Source organism: Hippocampus guttulatus, chromosome 13 (assembly GCF_054856545.1).
Source record: "Hippocampus guttulatus isolate MCC_2025c chromosome 13, RoL_Hgut_1.0, whole genome shotgun sequence".
NCBI classification, from domain to species: Eukaryota; Metazoa; Chordata; class Actinopteri; order Syngnathiformes; family Syngnathidae; genus Hippocampus; species Hippocampus guttulatus.
In genome coordinates, this window is record NC_141273.1 from 2,769,113 (window position 1) to 2,784,969 (window position 15,857).

The 15,857-nt window shown below is 40.9% G+C and overlaps 1 long non-coding RNA gene across 1 annotated transcript; it reads left to right on the forward strand.

Moving 5' to 3' along the window:
- The first annotated feature begins 10,145 nt into the window (after window positions 1-10,145).
- LOC147195951 (uncharacterized) lies at window positions 10,146-13,252 on the forward strand. The gene is made up of 3 exons (XR_015102598.1): window positions 10,146-10,523; window positions 10,610-10,696; window positions 11,163-13,252. It is a non-coding gene; the product is annotated as an uncharacterized LOC147195951 (long non-coding RNA).
- The last annotated feature ends 2,605 nt before the right edge of the window (window positions 13,253-15,857 follow it).

The window sequence follows — 15,857 nt, forward strand, 5'->3', positions numbered from 1 at the left end:
CTGACCAGTTAGTATTTACAGGTACTGACATTCAAACCGATGTTATGGCACAGCTTTTAAATTCTTTCTGTCAAGGGCTTGAGGGACATATTTTAATGGTTGTGCAACCATGCCTGTGGTGTAATTGGCTCCATTTTAGTAACAGAGTGTCATTTTTTTATACTATTGATGGCAGCAATCAGTTGCTCTTTGATTCAAGATATTGACACACACGAATGAAGAATGGAAAGAGAAACTGGCAAGGAAAATGAGGTTAAAAAAAGGCACTTAGTACATGGATGTAACTGGCAGAGTGCCTACCAATGTTCTCAAAGCTAACAATTTTGCAGATGATTTCATGCCTTGCAACAAATTTTCATGCAGGTGTATTCTTTTAGAGTTGGTTCTCTGATAAATACAAGGTTGGTGTTGGTTCCCAGATGTCAGAGCTTCTCACAGCATGTGAATGTGCAACATGTCTGCCACCGCATATGCCATTCATTACTATGCAAATAAGAATTTCAAACAAAGCAATGCTACAATGTGGCCGATTACCGTTTGGAAACGGAGAATGTAACCAGCAAACTATTAGTCAGAAAATAACGGAATACCATATATTTCAGCAACATACAATACCTGAATTTTCACTTTTATCATATTCTCTCAAAAGAGCTCAGTTGATGTCCCTCAGCAGCAGTGGTCTGCAGTTGTCATGGCACCAGTCTTAAATAACAGTCTTGCTCTCATTATTCTGTCTCAAGCAAGCCTCGCTTTTAAAATTGACTCCCACATCGAATACGCTCTGACTTTCTTTTTGATAAAGTTGACAGAGGGAAAAAATATCGTGTTTTTTTTCCTGATTCACATTTCAATAACGTGTCATTGCAGATATTTAGAGGTGATGTTGAAGTGGAACAGGAAATGGGAAATAAGCCTTCTTGACAAAAATATGCTTTTATTCAGTCATTCATATTCTATTCCGCTTGTCCAGTTATCCGTAGGTGGATAACTGGGTTACACACTGAACTGATTAGTCATAAAACGCACAGTCATATACTGTACACTCACATTAACACCTATGGACAATGTATGGACATTTTTTGGAATATAGATTCAATCTGGAGTGCCTATAGAAAATCCACAAAAGCATGGGAAGAACATACAAACTCCATGTGCAACAGAGATGTTCCAATGGAGAGTTGAACCCAAATTAAACAATAAAAAGGTCTCGGGCATGCTGGCGCCTACTCCAGCTGACTTCGGGCAGTAGGTGAGGTACACCCTGAAATGGTTGCCAGCCCATTGCAGGGCACAGGTAGACAAACAAAGATTCCCCCGCACGATTACACCTATGAATATTTTAGAGTGATCAATTAACCTATCATGCATATTTTTGGAATGTGGGAGGAAACCGGAGTACCTGGAGAAAACCCACACAGGCACATGGAGAAAGCGCAAAACTCCATACAGAAAGGCCGGGATCAGAAACAACCCCTGCAACTCTGCATTGTGAGGCAGACATGCTAACCAGTCGACATCGTGCAACCAGAAAAAGCAGGCACGAGTACAGGGTTAAAAGTTGAAATAATGGTGAGCGGATAAAGTACAGGTATAATGCATGAAGCGGCGGCCCGGTGCGCCAGTGGTTAGCGTGTCAAACCTCACAGTGCAGAGGTACTGGGTTCGATTCCGGCTCTGACCTCCCTGTGTGGAATTTGCATGTTCTTCCCGTGCCTGCGTGGGTTTTCTTCGGGTACTCCGGTATTCTACCACATTCCAAAAACATGCATGGCAGACTGATTGAACACTCTAAATTGTCCGTAGGTGTGAGTGTGAGCACAGATGGTTGCACGTCTCTGTGTGTCCTGCGATTGACTGGCAACCGGTTCAGGGTGTCCCCCGCCTACTCCTTGAAGACAGCTGGGATAGGTTCCAGCACTCCCCGTGACCCTTGGGAGGATAAATCGGATCAGAAAATGGATGGATAATGTATAAAGCAGAATTGGAAATTGTACATCTGTCTGGGTCTGTGTGTGCTCTCTGATAGCTTGGCAGGCAGTCCAGGGTGTAATCTGCTTTTTACCCAAAGTTGGTTGCCATTTGTAGGCCCAAGCTCTATGCAAACCCGAAGAGAATGAACGGTATAGAAAATGTTTGGATGGATAATACCGTGAGTTTTTTTTCTCATGTTGTGCGAGCAGAGGTAGCAAAAGTACTCACACTTTACTTAGAGCGGGGGTCGGCAACACGTGGCTCCAGAGCCGCATGCAGCTCTTTAGTGACATCTAGTGGCTCCCTGGAGCTTTATAAAAAATGTTTGAAAGTGGAAAAAGATTTTGATAGTAGGCTAATACAGCTCAAATAGATATCGATACACGTTGCAGCTCCGAAAAAGGAGAGCTGTGGTGTTGGTTTTTTAAAACGTACACTTTATTTATGCTTTTAATAACAGTCTCGACAAAGACATACATGCCTGCTTCCGACTCCGTGCCTTCTCTCTTCTCGTTCGACTCGAGAGGCGTTCAAAGACAGCCTCAGAAAAACGGACTTTAATGATCACTTCACTGACACTAATAAAAGCGAAAATACTGCACCAAAACAAAACAAAAAAAATCAAGCGAGGAAATGACAAAATAAATTCTATGGGGGCTTTGTGAACACACGACAAAGGAATGAATAATATAAACAATTCCGCGACAGTCCAGTCTCCTACATACATACAGCATGTGTTTCCTTCATTGTAAGTTTTATAGAGGGCTTTTATTTTTTTGCGGCTCCAGACAGACTGTATTTGTTTTTTGTTTTTGTTTGTCCTATATGGCTCTTTCAACATTTTGGGTTGCTGACCCCTGAATTAGAGGTACTGTACATAGTATATGTAGATACTGAAATGTACTTAAGAAGTACAACTTTTTTACTGTAAATAACGTACCATACCAATTCTGATGACTTGAGTGGGGGTGGGGGGCAAAATTTGTCAATGTTGACACCTGAAAAAAAATACACCTCACCTGTGTTTTTTCAGACTACGCAGAATTTATAGCACACAATATATAACAGCAAAATACAACCACTGACCTCTACTATTAAAACGCATTCAGAAATATGTCTTGTAATTTATAAAATCGTGTTTGTTTCCAACGTAATTTGATACACAGCGGCAGCCATGTTTTCACATGCAATACGCATTCCCCCCACATGGCTGCCCTTTGCCGTTCAAAGCAAAACAATTGCGAACTACTACTCGCATCAGCGAAAAGGAGTCAAAATGTCACACCGTGCAGCTTTTGGTTGTCAAACAACACAAGATGTTAGCCACAAATTATTGTTGAAGTTGAAATTGCTTCTCAAAATCTGTTGTATCATTGTCATGAAAGCCTCAGTGCGAAACCAGTGGCTGCGTTGATCTCATCTCCATTTTTTACTGAGTGTGATGACAACACAGCCCTCATTGGAGTCAGACTTGACTTCACTGAGTGGGGCCTGGGGGCACTCAGGTTTGAATGTATTGGAGAAGCGGAGAGATCGAAATCCTACAGAAAGAGTTTGAGACACTTTCTTTTTTTTCCAAAATTTTTTATTTATCCGTTTATTTCATTGGGGCGGTGCACATTAATGAACACAAGAATAAACAGTGTAAATGCGTCAGACTTAGCATAAATGCTCATTTTTAGCTGTAGTCCCAAGGCAGGTTTCGAAAATAGTACAGTGAGACACTTTTCTTACATCAGGTTTCAAAAACAGCAAGCACAATTATTGATCTGGAGAAAAGATTTGTGAAAGCAGCGGGAAGGTGACATTTCAAATGTCACAATCTTTTCATTCAAACGTCACAATCTTTTCAGTGTGCTGGTGTGATACAGAGCGATCACTCAACCTCCTCCTCTAAGTGATTGCTTTGTCTTGCCTACAGACCCCCATTCACTCACAGCTGGTTACTCACTCTGGATCTCCAATTCCCCAACTGGAGGATCTTCATGTATCACTTATTCGGTTTTGTAAAGCACTTACTGGTCAATACTGCATGATCTTTCTGCAAAGGTCGCAGTTGGCTGGAGGTCCATCCCTTTTGATGTGTTTTATCAACATGCAGCCATCTGTAGAACCTGCTTATAACCTGGCATACATACATGCGGTGGCCTATAAGTAAAAGTGGTGATTCACACCCTTGAAGATGGATATTCCATTGCAGTGGTCCCCAAACGTTTTTGTGTCACGGGCCAGTAGTGACAAGTACATGTGGTTCGCCAACCATTTTTTCATTGCTTTTAAACTGCCAGTTTTAAAGCACTGGTAATGAAACATTTTATTAACATAGGTTTTTTTTCATTAATTTCAAACTGTGTTATTCTGCTGTACAACAAATGTAAAATACAATAAAATAACACAGTGAACTATTCAGAAATAGACCAATCAAGAATGATATCTGCGATCGATTGCTGCTTTGATCCGGTGGCTGCCTGCTAGCTATTAGCGACCGAACTGCTAATGTTAACGTGGGCAAGGTGTGCAAGCTCTGCTCGCATTTTTATGCTTTCCACGTGGGTGCTACTTGTTCAAATGATTTAACATGTTTCTTGTATTGCCATGTTTTTGACGACATACCACGCACGACAGCGCTCTCCTCCATGTCGCTCTGGAGATACTGTGAGGGGAGGAACTTCTCTTGTCAAAATGGCTTCATCATCGGAAGTCATGGCTGCCCATCAGCTGTGCGTTTAGATGTACAGTTGGTCAATTTGTTACTATTACTTTCTGTTTACTGATTCTTCTTTCATTTATTGGCGGATTCTGTTCATTTCAACGTGCAAACCAATGCTGGAAGGGGGACTCTGATTGGCTAGAGTCGTGCACATATCCGCCGCGTCTGATGGAGTAAATTTGCTCTCAGCTCGCAGGTCTGTCTCTGTGCGGCCCCGTCCCAAATGGGCCAAGGCCCAGTACCGGTCCATGGACCGGTGGTTGGGGACCCCGGTTCTAGTGTACATTTGTGACTCAATAAAGCTGGCAAAAGTAGTGCATTACAAGTCAAGTCAAATACGGTATGCTCTATGTACAACATACAGCACAGATGAAATTTCTTTGCACTCAACCACAGTGCAAACATACAGTGCATGGAAAACACGCATATATACCGGTAGTTAAAAATAAGGGAAGCGAAACTGGACTGCTTAAAAAGACAAAGACATAAAAATATAAAACAATACATACCAATCAAAAGACAACCAAGACAGACAACTCTATATAGTAACTTTAATTAGATTATTATATTACAAATAGTAATGCATTTGATTACGAATTACGCAAAATGGCCGCTATTCACGCATTACCGGCATCACTGCATATGCACAGTAACACCTATGAATAATGATTTCAAGACATTTATTCTGGGTTTAACAAAAAACAAAACAAAACATTTCGAGCTAGAACAGGGGTGGGCAAACTACGGCCCGCGGGCCGAATCCGGCCCGTTGGTCTTTTTAATCCGGCCCGCCGAAGGTTGGTCCACAATTAAGGTTCGATGTGAATGATTGCATTCATTTTAATTGGACTTGTAATGACAGGCATTTCACCGCCAGGTGGCGCATTGACTTGAAGTTGCAGAACACGGGGGGCGGGGCAATCTTTTCGACCACCTAGTACCTCTGTATCGCTCTACTTCTACTGGTCTGATCACAACCCATCTGCAGCAATGCACAGGCTAGGTCATCAACAACACTTTTGTCATTTAAAAAAGGTATATTAATACCGTACTTTCATGCTTTTGTTCTATTGATGTTTGATATGGACTGTCAACAAATGCAGGTTTTTTTTTTATGTACCATAGCGCTCGTGCTGACCTGGCCCTTCTGTCAAATTTTAAAAGTCAATGCGGCCCCCGAGCCAAAAAGTTTGCCCACCCCTGAGCTAGAATGTTGATTTATGCAAGTGCATCAGTAGAGATAGGTATCAAATTGACACCCTGAGCTGGTTGCCAGCCAATCGCAGGGCACACATAGACAAACTACCATTTGCACTCACAATAACAACCTAGGGGCAAGTTAGACTGTTCCATTAACTTCTGGTGCATGTTGTTGAAATGTGGGAGGAAACCCACACAGGCACGGGGAGAACACGCAAACTCAATCCCATATCATATTAAAGGGAATCCTACCCGAATCGTTCCACTTTCATCTTGAACGGTCCTTGAATCGTTTCGCACACCACATATCGAAAAACTATCAAATCATCTTTTGAGCAGAAATCCATAGCATTAATTTTTATTATTGCTCTTGTCAGTTTGAAGTTCTTTTCTTTCCAACAAATTCATTAATGCATTCATTCACATCTGACGATACATGAGCTCCAGCAAATCAGAAAGTGCCACTATACTGTATAAAAAGAGAGTGCCTGCTCAGTTATGACTAATACAGCTATTTCTTTGGGATATCACCAAGGACATGAGTGGAAAGCCAATCATATGGTTGAGAAAGCTTCATTTTCTCATTCTTTTTTTTCCCCCTCTTTCAAATGTCACTGGCTGCAGTGCAGCTTTGGGCAAAGTCTTTCCTTGTGAGCAGGAGGGGACTATTTCAATCCATGGTATATGTTTGGCCACATGTTCATGGTTGTATGCTGGATATCCAATGTTCTGAACACCTCCGGTGGAACGTAATGGGCAGGTAGCTTTTTCATATTGTAAAACACAATTGATTTTCAATCATTTTATCCATCCATCCATTTTCCGAACCGCGGGGGGTGCTGGAGCCTATCCCAGCCGTCTCCGGGCAGTAGGCGGGGGACACCCTGAATCAGTTGCCAGCCAATCGCAGGGCACACAGAGACGAACAACCATTCACGCCCACACTCACACCTAGGGACAATTTAGAGCGTCCAATTAGCCTGCCATGCATGTTTTTGGAATGTGGGAGGAAACCGGAGCACCCGCAGAAAATCCACGTAGGCCCGGGGAGAACATGCAAACTCCACACAGGGAGGCCGGAGCTGGAATCGAACCCGGTACCTCTGCACTGTGAAGCCGACGTGCTAACCACTGGACTACCGGGCCGCCCTCAATCATTTTAATTAAACCTATTCTAATTGTCATAATTCTACAGTGTCAAGAATTTTATTTGAACGCTTGGTGTGTCGAGTCGTAGACCTTAAAACCTAAAAGTTATTCACTTCAGAGATCCTCCCAGCTCATGAAGGGGCTTTTATTTTCATTCTATTACATATACAGTAACATACACAGACTTTGGTGCTCTTGTATGATGTCAAACAATTTACATACAGTCATTATAGAAGTTGTTGCTTTGCACCCAACTGTAGCACTCACGGTGTTAGGCGGAGGGAAATAAGCTCAACGAGTTCTAGATTCAGTGACTGGTAAGAGGGGTACAGGCTCACGTTTGCTGGAAAAAAAATAGCTTATCTTGTCTCTTATGTTTATTACTGTATATTGGGAAACAGCGATTCATTTTTCAACGCCTGACTACCTTAACATTTCCTCTACCTGGGAAAAACCTAAACTTAAGGTACCCATCAAACCTAATGAGGAATCTGGTATTGCTGTTGTTGTGACAGTCTCACTAACAAAAGTCTGTGGGCCCTACTCCAGTGTCCTTGAGCAATATGCAACATTCCACTCGTTCTAAGGCTGTGTTATTTGAGTCTAAATGACCCAGATGGTTATCTTGAAAGATGAATAGAAGGTGGAAATGCAGCATATACAACAACAGCCACACATTTACAAAACATTATCGGAACCATTAAAGGGGAACTGAACCCCATTTTTAAAAAAAAAGGAAGAATACAGTGTACAGTAACTGCCACCGTTAGTAAAAACACAGTGCTCTGATTAATATTATGTTTGTGAAATAAGAAAACACGAAATAATCACTTAGCTGAAGGTCAGTGCCATGTTGGGTGACATCATTTTCGTTTTCAGACCAACATCTACGCTAAAGTACAAGTTGTGCGTTGCCTGCTAATACAGCGTGTGACTTAATTGTGTCCGCCGAAAGATTGTTGAGAGCAAAGGATTTTATCATTCTTTTCTTATCATTGAGAATTAGAGGATATTGCATAGCCTCTTTTGTGAGCGCAGTGAAATGACCCTGCTTTGCGTGGTGTTCTCGACTCATAAAAATGAATCACTGCTCTTGAATCCGCACGGATGTGCCGCTTTTTAGAAGCTTAGGCTGCAATGAAACTCATTGCAGCTCTGCTGGCCTTGTAAATGATCCTAATTGTGATGCCACATGTGAATGTGTGGCAAACCTCTGAATAACTTGAGCGCATTTTTTTTTAAACTGGACAGCTCAGAAAAGATTTGCTTGGTTGTGTCATTTCACTTTTGATGGGTGGGCTGGCACTCCAACTCTTCGTAGACGAGTCTTCAAAAAGTCAATTTTATAATACTGCATGTCAGCTTTACATAAAGTATTTTTTTTGGGGGGGGGGGGGGTGAAAGGGTCTTTCAGCTTGTGACATTGTGGAAAACTACTTTAGAAACCAATGACTGTACTCTAAACTTCAAGACAAAGTCAGACCAAAGTTAAACGCATTGCAGCATTCGAATAACTCACGTCTGCACTAAATACTAGTAGGAAACAGCAAAAGCTAAATGAAATGCTGAAATGGCTTCCAAATATTTCCATAACTGCATCCTCAGCACGTCTTTGAATTCTAATTAGCTATGGCTTATAACTTTAATATGAAGGGCAAATGGTCAAAGGATGGTGCTCTTGTAGGCTGAAAAGGGGATCTTTAGAAGTCCAGTCTTATAATAATAATAATGCATTTTATTTAAAAGCGCCTTTCATGCCACCCAAGGACACTGTACAGACAATAAGAAAATACAGTTTTTGATACAGTTTTTTTTTGCTTGGTTGTTTGCATTCATGATTTATTCATAAGGATGTGCAACAAAAACATTTCCTCCAAACGGTGGTGCTATGCAATGACTTGCAGCTGAAAGGCAAACAAACTGTGGGGTTTAATACCCAAAGAGAGTTCAGCTATGAATCAAGAAGATAAACTTGAATTATTCACTCTTACCTTTTCATTAATCTCAGAGAACTCGAAAGCGCTTCACCACTGCAGAAGTTAATAAGAGCTCCTTTAAAAGAGGCAGACCATGACTGACCGACTGATGAGGACAAACCGCCAAAGGTCAGCAATTAAGTCCATGGGTACACCCTGGCCTAAACTATTGTGGGTTCCGGACAACTCTACTCATGTGGAAAGTCTCTCAGGGCTTGCCATTACTCAAACAAAGCAGTTATTGAGAGATGTCTTAAAATAAGTGAAATCCATTCTCAAGTTTCATCAAATGATGTTTTATTTTATTTTTTTTAATTACACTGGATCTTAACCAGACTGTAAAATGAAAAATGATACAACAGCACCACAAGAGCATTTACATGTCGACCTTCAATACATCACATACAGTGTGACAAGGGACGGTTTTCATTCGTCATATGGGTATAGTTACCCATCGCACAGTTAAGTCCATAATTATTCATATTGAAAATAAGTCTAGTAAGTATATACAGTATAAGTATGTTTGTTTGCTTAATGGATAGCATATTGCTGCTTTGCCACAAGAAAGTATCAAAAGAATGTTGACACTTTACCACCAAAATGTCGAAATAGGTCAATGTCCAATGTTAAAAAAGGACAAATTACGCAACGGCTTGTGAAAGTGAAAATCCGCATAGAATTGATGCCCATTGAAATACTGTACATATATATGAGCGAGAGAGAGAGAGAGAAAGAGAGAGCGAGTGACAGAGAGAGAGAGAGAGAGAGAGAAAAAGTAAAAGAGAAAGAGAGAGAGAGAAAGAGAAATAAAAGGAGAAAGAGAAAGAGAGAGAAAGAAAAAGAGAAAGAGAGAAAGAAAAAGAGAAAGAGAGAGAGAGAAAGTAAAAGAGAAAGAGAGAAAGAAAAAGAGAAAGAGAGAGAGAGAAAGTAAAAGAGAAAGAGAGAAAGAGAAAGTAAAAGAGAAAGAGAGAAAGAAAAAGAGAAAGAGAGAGAGAGAAAGTAAAAGAGAAAGAGAGAAAGAGAAAGAGAAAGAAAAGGAGAAAGGGAGAGAAAGAAAAAGAGAAAGAGAGAAAGAAAAAGAGAGAGAGAGATAAAGAGAAAGAACAACAGAAAGAGAGAAAGAAAAAGAGAAGGAGAGAAAGAAAAAGGGAAAGAGAGAGAAAGAAAAAAGAGCGAGAGAGATAAAGAGAAAGAAAAAGAGAGACAGAGAGAGAGAGAGAAAGAGAGAGAGAGAAAGAATATCAGCCTCCCAGTACAAAGGTACCAGGTTCGATTCCGGCTCCTGCCTTCCTGTGTGGAGTTTGCATGTTCTCCCCGTGCCTCTGTGGGTTTTCTCCGGGTACTCCGGTTTCCTCCCACATTGCAAATACATGCATGACAGGCTGATTGGTGTGAGTGTGAACGTGGATGGTTGTATGTCTAGGTGTGCATCGCGATTGGCTGGCAACCGGTTCAGGGTGACCCCCGCCTACTGCCAAAGATAGCTGCGCTTGGCTCCAGCGAGCCCTGTGACCCTGGTGAGTAAAAGCAGTAATAATAACCAGTCTAACATTTCATTAACTTTCCAAATTTCACTTATTTTGACTAAATATTATTCTTCCAGATGCATCTTTGTTCATCTCTCTATGCCAGTGACGTATAGCGACAGGCAGGCAGAAAAATAAAATCATTTTCTATTTGATTACAAAAGGTAAAATAAACCTGTGTATCCATTTTTGTTGTTGCCTTCCAGTGAAAATATCAACTTGTTTGTTGTTGTTGTCGTCGCCGTTTTTTTTTTTTAATTGTGACGAGCTCGTCATCACTTCAGTATTTTTGTTTGCTTGTGTGCAGCGAAATTTTCCTTATGTAAAATGGAGCCCTTGGCTCTATGTTATACTCAAATGTATCAAACACCCTTCGAATGCTGCAAAAATACAATGAGGGATATGAATGCATTCCAAACAAACGACTATTAAAACAAAATTCAGAGTCTCCATAATATCAACTTTTTCAAACCCTTTGCCATTTTCTTAGGTCACTTTCATAAAATGCCCACGAATCAAATAACTTACAAATTGGCCTTTGAATGAATCAATCCTGTCGAGATACTATGTAACATACGTAACAAATAGTTCATTCAGTTGTATAAGTTGACATTGGTGCCCATCTGGCAGGCAACCACACCAACTCACCTATCCAAGCCTCGAAGCATCTCTACTGTCAATGCAAGCTGAGGAAGCCATGTGTCCTACCACCCACGCAATTCTGCACAGGGACCTCTGAGAGCATCCTGCGCAGCTGCATCACCACCTGGATGGGAATCATGCACCGCCTCGGATCGCAAAAACCCCGCAGCAGTTTACACGGATGGTTGTACAGACCACAAAAGACACCAATTTACCAAAATACCGTATATAAAGGACTTCATTCATGGTGGAAATACTTGCCCTCGGTTCTACTACTAAAGATTCTGTAGGATTCCATCTGCAGGGTCGGTAAAAATGAGATCCAGCACCTTCCCTCGAGCTATCAAGCTGTTCAATTGGACGACTGAACTGATTCCACACACACTCTTGTATGCGCACGCTTGTATGTTCGACAGTGTGCATTGAAGTGAATCATGATAGTGTTTCTAAATATCAAGGGGCGGAAGAAATGAATGCTGTTTCGGCAGCATGTATCGAGGGAACCATGTAATACACAACATGGGGTGAGATGTTTGATTATTTACGGCTCTATGTTAATTCTCACTTTTTACATCTCTGACGTATTTTCCCTATTAGTGGAATTTATTGTTATGCACCATTTCATCTGAATGTGTTATTATTTGTACTGTACTTGACCGTTTGTGAAGCTCCATGGCACGATATGGATGATTTCCGGGAATTACACTAGTCCAAGGGTCGGCAACCCAAAATGTTGAAAGAGCCGTATTGGACCAAAAAAACCAAAAACAAATATGTCTGGAGCTGCAAAAAATTAGGAGCCTGATAGTGAAGGCAACACATGCTGTATGTATCTATACTCGCTCTACTTAGTCGCTCTATTAGCCTACTATCAAAATGACTGCATTGGCAACAAATATACAATTAGCTTTTATGAATAAAACTTTTTTTTTTCCCATGCGGTGCATCCGGAGAGCAGGGGTGCCCAACCTTTTTTCGATCAATCAACCTCCCGCGATCGACCCGTGACACACCTACGCATACGGACTTAGACACGCATGCTAAAATGACCGAGGCGTGGGACACACTTTTGCAGCGTGTTAACTATCGTAGCTCCCGTTTAAAAATGCTTCTCTCGGCCCTCTGGATTCCCATTCTTTGCCAGTACCCTCGGTGAATTGTACATAAAACAAGATTTTTTAAAACAACAGTCACCTGCCTGGCATCCCATCCTGCTAATCGAAACATGTGTCGCAAATCTTTGTTGACAGAAATGTTGAAATGTAATATTTATTCTGCGCATTTTTACACCATTGGAAAACATTAAGAATGATTGTATCATGTTTGTCCTCCTACAGAAACCATATTACAACAAAAAATATCATTCCCTCAGCCATCTTTTTCCTTTTTCAAACATTTTTGAAAAAGTTCCAGAGGAGCCACTCGGTTGGCGCTAAAGAGCTGCATGCGGCTCCAGAGCCGAAGGTTGCCGACCCCCGCACTAGTCTAAGTGTTACATGGTGAACTAAGTTTTTTTTTTAATGGTTGGAACCATTGAAAGATTTGCAAATAATTTTTGAGTAGTCCCATACTATGTTTTTGTGTAAATCTCGTGAGCTAGAAAGTAGAATCGCCTGTACTTTCACAGAAAAACAAAGATTATTATAGATTCTAGCCGATGTGGCACAATGAAAGTCTTCGACTGTGCCCGGGAGTTGTGATGGTGGGTCTGATTCCATCAATGTGCATTTGCAACACTAAACCTTTAGGACAATAATAACACAATCCTTGGCCATTGTTTGATGTTCAAAGCTATTGCTGTTGCTGTCCTCCACCCCGCTCATTGCTACCGGTATTTTTTTCTGAGATGTCACCATTGGCCCACACACACTCTGGTGCAGAATTGATTTAAGCCTGAGGCTTAACTTGAAGATAGGCAGGACATTTGCAGGGGGTCAACATGTCCTTGAGCTAAAGCATATCAACTAAGAGCAATGTGCCCCCAATAGTGTTTGATGTCAAAGGACCTACTCTGAATGACAGAAATTATACTGTTTGTGTATTTGCCTGCTGGGTTATAAAAAGCAAAGGTAATCCTCCTAGCAGTCTGGAAGTCCTTGTTGAGAGAATGGAAAGGTCAAATTCACAGCAGATGAAGCTGCATTTACTTGAGACAGATATACATCCATTTTCTATCGTGCTTGTCCTCGTCAAGGTCACATTTATTCACACAAATATTACGTTTTGTTGAAAGTTGGTTGATTCTTTTTCTCTCTGGTTAAGTGAAAACTCTAAATTGGCATTTGCTGTGAATGACTCTCTGCCTTGGAAAGATAGAAAGATTATAAACCCAGTACAAAAGTGCGCAGTCGGGATCAGCTTTTAACTTTGCATACATATAGCAAATTCTAACTGTGATTATATTTCAAATCAAGGTCTTTTTTTTTTTAACATTTGCAATATGTTTGCAAAGGGTCATAATTTGCTGTAATACATCCTTAATATTTAAATACTTACCAACAGTATTGAAACATTCCGTTCATTTTCTCAACTATTTTTCCTGCAGAGGTTTGGGATTATACTACTACATACTAATAGAGATCAACTATGTCATTTAATTGATAATTGATGTATTTATATCCGAGCATTCATCCACCCATCTAGTTTCTATACAATTTATCCTGGTCTGGCATTAATTCTGTGTGTCCACACGTCAAGCCTACCATTCGAGTGAAGAAGAAGAAGACACAGTTTCCTCCATGCATCCAAAAATTGTGGAGGCTCGATGCAACCCAAATGGTATGACAAATGCTGAATGACTAATGTCAAAATAGCCTCACAGACGTGCACCACCTGCTTAGCAGGAGAGGCCCACCGATGCCAGCATCACAGTGATTCTTAGCTGGCATGTGATTTTTATGCAAAAATAATGCGAATCTGCAAAGGGTGAGGATGAAAATCTTTGAAAGTCATCCACAGTGGTGCGAAAATATTATACGTTTAAAAGAAAAGTATTAATGTTAGGTACAATGTGTGTCTAACAGAGAAAAGGTAGCACAATATTATCAGCTCTATTTTCATGTCAAGTCTAGCACAAAGTGCAGTCTAATTGTGCGCATGGATGAAATATTCTCTCTTTTGGTATTTTTGGAGACAAGCGCAGTTCGAAATGGCTGTTTGCACCGTTGTGGGTGTGAATACAGCCAACTTGCTTCCCGGCCAAAAGCAAATTGGGTTCTCTCATTATTTTTGAAATCAGCAGGGCGCACAGTCTTTGACATTGTGGAAGCCGCGATGGACTCGCTGGAGTCCATGCAGAAAATCGTAAGAGCAGCCCTCCACAGGTGGATGATGTAAAGTTGGCCATAGTGATCGCAGATCACCACGGTGAAGTGGGCACTTGGAGACGGATTACCATGTGTAATCCCTTGTTGGCAGCAAATGTAAATGTGTAACATGCAAAGACAAATACACTATCCATGAAGAGAGAAAAGCATTTCTTACTATTGTGCTATTGTATTGAAAAATACACTTCACTGCCCTCATTGAAATAGACAATACAGCATATCAATGTCTAAACCACTACTCCGCGGCACAGCACCGGTCCACTGGCCATTGGTTTAAAAAAAAAAAAAAAGTCGAAAAAACTGTTCTGATCAGAAAATATAAATTTGATAGGAAATGTGAAATATATATTATATATATATATATATATATATATATATATATATTGCCCTGCGATTGGCTGGCAACCGATTCAGGGTGTCCCCCGCCTACTGCCCGAAGACTGCTGGGATAGGCTCCAGCACCCCCCTGGTGAGGATGAAGCGGTTCGGAAGATGAATGAATGAATATATATATACTGTATATATCCATCCATCCATTTTCCGAACCGCTTGATCCTCACTAGGTGGATATATATATATATATATATATATATATATATATATATATATATATATATATAAAATATCCTTACAACAATTGAAGGTCAATGTAATCAAGACTGTGATTGCAAGAGTGGTTATTATTCTGCTTTTGCAAGCTGTCAATGGTGCTGAAATCATAATGGGTTTCAAAAAAAATATCCTCCACTAATCATAATCATAATCAGAATCATCTTTATTGGCCAAGTATGTAGAACACACAAGGAATTTGTCTCCGGTATAACACGCTGCATTAGTATCATCGTAAACAAGGACATGACAAATAGGTATGGAAGGACATTTCGTAATGTAAGTGAACCGTAGTGCGGTGGTAACACCCAGTGACAACTGTTAGACAATGTGCAAAGTATCAAGCAGAGCTAAAGTGATCAGTGGTAGAATACAATACTATGACAGTTTGTACAGTGGGTGCAGAAAACCATTGAACCATTTTAGAGTGACCAGTAGCAGTATTTGTAGTACAAGAAGAGTGGCTACGTCAGTGACTGTTTAGGGAGTTAATGGCTAGAGGGAAGAAGCTGTTTAAGTGTCTGCAGGATTTGGTGCGCATGGATCTGTAGGGCCTGCTGAGGGGAGTAGCTGGAAAAGGTGGTGGGCAGGGTGCGGGGGATCCAGGAGGATTTTCTGTGTCCTTGTCTTGATTCTTGCAGTGTGCAAGTCCTCAAGAGTGGGTAGGGCGGTGCCAATGATTTTTTCCACCGTCCTAATAAATGCAGTGAATAGAACCTGCATTTTGTTTTTTTTATAAATGGAGGCT